The sequence below is a fragment of the Gopherus flavomarginatus genome, chromosome 1 (assembly GCF_025201925.1).
Source record: "Gopherus flavomarginatus isolate rGopFla2 chromosome 1, rGopFla2.mat.asm, whole genome shotgun sequence".
Taxonomy (NCBI): domain Eukaryota; kingdom Metazoa; phylum Chordata; order Testudines; family Testudinidae; genus Gopherus; species Gopherus flavomarginatus.
The window spans coordinates 370,815,263-370,819,852 of record NC_066617.1 but is presented as its reverse complement, the minus strand read 5'-3'; the positions used below and the strand labels follow the sequence as shown (position 1 = coordinate 370,819,852).

At 46.5% G+C, this 4,590-nt stretch overlaps 1 pseudogene; it reads left to right on the top strand.

Moving 5' to 3' along the window:
• Positions 1–2,628: 2,628 nt before the first annotated feature.
• On the top strand, positions 2,629–3,565 carry LOC127030278 (olfactory receptor 51G2-like; annotated as a pseudogene).
• The last annotated feature ends 1,025 nt before the right edge of the window (positions 3,566–4,590 follow it).

Sequence of the window (4,590 nt, the reverse complement as noted above, 5' to 3'; positions counted from 1 at the left end):
TTTAAAAAGGAGCTCACTCCAGTCAGGCAGAGAGGAGCCAGAGGAGAGGAAGTGCGTGTGAGGAGCTGGGGGCAAGAGGCACAAGGAGCTGAGAGTGAGAGGTTGTGCTGCTGGAGGACTAAGGAGTACAAGCGTTATCAGACATCAGGAGGAAGATCCTGTGGTGAAGATTGTGGAAGTACAGAAAGAACTGACATGGATTTGTAGGGGATCTTAATGCATGACAGTCTCTGTTAGCCAGAGTTAGGCTAGCTGTAGCCCTAATAACGCGAGATTTGTAAAAGCAAGGATTGTGTGAGGCGAGTGGAAAAGAACTGTGTGAGAAGTTGTTTTTCGACCTTGTGTAGATAATACAATATGTAGACTGGCGTCTCTTAAGTGAGGAAAACAAGATATCAGGATGACCCATGTATAAACAAAATGCAGCTGTTGCTTATTATTGTCTATAACAAAAGTATAAATGCTTGCTGTAGTTGTTTGCCTGTTGAGAGACCTGTCTAGGAAGCGGAGACCCTATGTCCTAGTGCACTCTCTCCCTGTTGTAGCTGCTATACAGAATAAAGTATCTGACTCTGCTGCACCCAAACAAAAAGCGAGAACTGAGTTTTTCTCCTACAGGATAAAGAAGGTATTTGGAGGAGGCCATGGGGAAGTAGCCCAGGGAGCTGTAGCTGTCATGCAGCTGTTACAGGAGGCACTATAGACAGCTGCAATCCACAGGGCCCTGGCCTGGAACCCAGAGTAAAGGGTGGACCCGGGTTCCCCCCAAACCTCCCAACTCCTGATCAGACACAGGAGGAGCTGACCCAGACTGTGGAGAAGATCACTGAGGTGAGCAAATCTGCCAATAAGCACAGAACCCACTAAGGTAGAGGAGGAACTTTGTCACAGTGCGTAAAGCGAAAACCACATATGGTGAAACACTCATTCAGTTGAATGGCAGGCAGAATCGCCCGCACTACAGATGCAGTTTTTATATTGTAATTTTTCTTTTTTTCCCTTCTTTTTACTGACTGCACGAAGATGAATTTGCGCATGTTAAATGGGCCTAAGATGCGACTTGCCTGTATTTCTGTTTCCTGACTGGCTGAAGGCTCCAGCACGTCTGTCCTGAAGATACCCCTCAGAGTTACAGGGCTATGTTCAACTCTTTCCCTTCTCTGGTTTCTGAGGGCCAAATGTCAGGATTCGTAGCCTCCCTTCTCATGGGGTGAAATCTCACCATTCTCCCACCCTCAGACTGGGCCCTGGGCTACTGAAGGAGCAGTGGTAACTGTTTGCAATAGGTTTGTGCTATTAACTCTCTGTTCAGTGAACAGCTGTATGGAACTCATCCCTGCTAACTAAGCAGAAGCCATTTGTAATACTTACATTCAGGGTCATGCACACAATAACTCTACAATAGCCGTGAAAGACTTTCCAAAAAGTCCTGAGAAAACAGAACCGCTGGTCTGTGTTTCAGCAAAGAGTAGAGCTCAGGTGCAGGAAAGAGCAGTGTGATAGTTTTTTATGTAATTTATCTCCATCACCTGTTAAAAAAGCATGGCTGAAGTAACTAGCACACTCAACTGGATATTAGTGCAAACCTAGTGTTTGCACTATTCACCCATTTGCTATGCCAACCCCTCCCTCATCCAGCTGAAGTAACTGTCCATGTTAAGTTGTAGCTTAACAGATAACTACAATCCCTTGCATGGGGAGTGGATGCGGATCCTTTGAGGATGAAGGGGAACCTGTAGGATGATCAGACTCTCTGGATTCAGTCAACATAGGCTGGGCAAAGCAGTTTAGCTTCTCTTGGAGGGATTCTTGGGGTCAGAGTGTATCACTGGGACCATTTGGTAAGGGAAAGTTAATAGATCCCAGTTCCGATCAAATTTACACACGTAAATCTGGAGTGATGCCGTTATTGAATTCAGAACCAGACCCTGAAAATTTATCCCATGTGCTGAAACAGGCAGTGATATAATTTGAACTCACATGAGCAGAGAAAATAAAAAAATAAGGTACATAATGAGGTAATGAAACACTTTTATGAATAACTTAAATGCAGGACAGATAAACACAATGACCATTTTCACCATGCATTTGCCATATGTGTACACACGTCATGATACAATGGGCCACACTTTGATGTTGAGGGCTAGAAAGGGTGTCTGTGTGAATGTCATTATTGCAAACTCACGCAGTGCTCAAATAGGCTGTGGAACTCTGATCCACTAGATATAAATGGGGCCAAGGGATTAGCCGGATTCAAAGAGGGACTGGATTTACAGCACAAAATATGTCTAACTAGTGGGTGCCTGGGGGAAACTTTCCCTTGGAGCAGTTAATCTCCTAGCTCCAGATTGCAGGGATTCTTCCATCTTCCCCTGACGCATGTGTAACTGTTTACTGAGCTAGAAGGACTACAGGTCTCATCCAGTCTGGCAGTGCCTATCTTCCTATTGGCGTATCCTACTGGGGTGTAAATCCAAATCTATGTTTTTTCTGATCTTCCTTGAGATTCTTGGAATCCTAGATTTGCACTTAGAGCAGAAAGATATCTCGTTAAATATCATCTACTTTCCTGTACTTTTTCCTTTCGGGAAGGAAAGTTCAAAACTTCTCAGACCTGCCCAGTACAGTATGTCAGCTGTCAATGACACCAAATTCACACCTGCAGTCTTCCTTCTCACTGGGATACCTGGGCAGGAAGACATCCATCTCTGGGTCTCTGTCCTCTTCTGCTTCATGTATGCTATTTCAGTAGTAGGAAATTCAGTCATTCTGTTCATTTTAAAAACAGAACCAATCCTCCATGAGACCATGTACATTTTCCTTTCTATGTTGGCCGTCACAGACCTTGGCTTATTGATAGCCACCATACTGATGATACTGGGCCTATTCTTGTTTAAACTCTAGAGAGATCAGCCTTGATGCTTGTTTTCCCCAGATGTTCTTCATCCACTCTCTGCAATTCACTGAATCTTCTGTGCTCTTGTTGATGGTATTTGACTGCTTCATCGCAATCTGTAACCCACTGAGATATGACGCCATTTTAACCCTGCCGAGAATAGCCAAGATGGGACTGGTGTTTGTGCTAAGAGCAGTGGCAGTAATATTTCCACTCCCCTTTCTCCGGAAACGGTTCCGATTCTTTTGAGCCAATGTCCTTTCCTATTCCTACTGCCGGCACCAGGACGTCATGAAGCTGGTTTGTTCGGCCATCACAGTCAACAACATCTATGGCTTGTTTATTACAGTCATAATGGTGAGGTTGGACTCGCTGCTCATTTTCCTCTCTTTTGTGATGATCCTCAAAGCAGTGCTGAGCATCATGTCCCCCACAAAATACTTTAGGGCCCTGAACACCTGTGTCTCCCACCTCTGCGCCATCCTGCTCTTCTACATGCCAGAGTTCAGCCTGACTGTTATATACAGATTCTGGAAGAGCTCTTCTCCCTTGCTTCAAATTATCCTGGACTACATCTACCTGCTGGGTCCTCCTTTAATGAATCCAATTGTGTACAGCATGAAAAGCAACCATCTTCGTGCAAGGATAAAAAGGGTGTTTGTCAAGTAAAGAGTCAGTTCATCATCCAGTTCCAGAGCTGGTGACACAAGTCATGACCACCTATTCCACCTTGGACCCTTATATAAGAGGAAACAAGAGCTATTGATCTCCACTCTGTCGAGAGAGGCTCATGCAGGGTCTAAGACCTGAAGCTTAGGAGGGCCATCCCCACCAGCAGTTGATGGAGGACAGCACTCTGGAGAAAGCAGACCAAGCCAGGCAGCAGCATTTACAAAGTCAATCTGTTCGTGGAGAGCCAGGGGAATGGTGGGATGTTGGCCCTTAAAGAGCCATATCTTGGAATCTGGGGTTAAACGTCATACCCCAAGGACAGTCTCTTATCATCAGTCTCTGTGTCCCAGGACAACAAGCCATTGTTCTCAGCCAATTTGGCCCATGCTTACAAGGCCTGCTGGTTGCTAGGGAGATGGTGGAATTAGTGGGCCTCTTCTGTTAATGGGCATGCCGGCAGGGTGGGATTCAGAAGTATGGAAACCGGAAATAGTATAAGAGACTTACCATCAGTCAAACCCTAACCCCTCCCCTTGGCGGCTTAAATCCTGCCCATTGACCCCTTAAGCCCTGACCATCTGTCACGGGAAGTCCCACCCATGGGGAATATTACTTCCAGGGTCAAGGAGGACACACAACCAGAAGCAAAGTGTGTCATGTGACTCCTCTAAGAACTCATCCCATTGCCTTCTACCAATCAAGAGGGGTTTCTCCCCCGTAGGCCCACCCTGAGAAGAGATTTGTCCAATCGGGGGTGTTCCAGGGCATGGTGAGCCTTCCGAAAGTGGTTCGTGTGACCCCTCCCAGAACTCCTCCACTGCCCTCTGCGAATCACAATGGGTTTCAGCCACACAGCACCGCCCTGAGAGCAGATTTGACCAATCGGTGGTGTTCCGGGTTGGGGTGACGTGCCCAGAAGAGGGTCATGTCACCTCTCTAAGAACTCATCCCAGCGCCCTCTGCCAATCAGAGCGCAGCACTATCACCCCATAAGTCCCAGCAATCGGGGCAGAAGAGGCCAT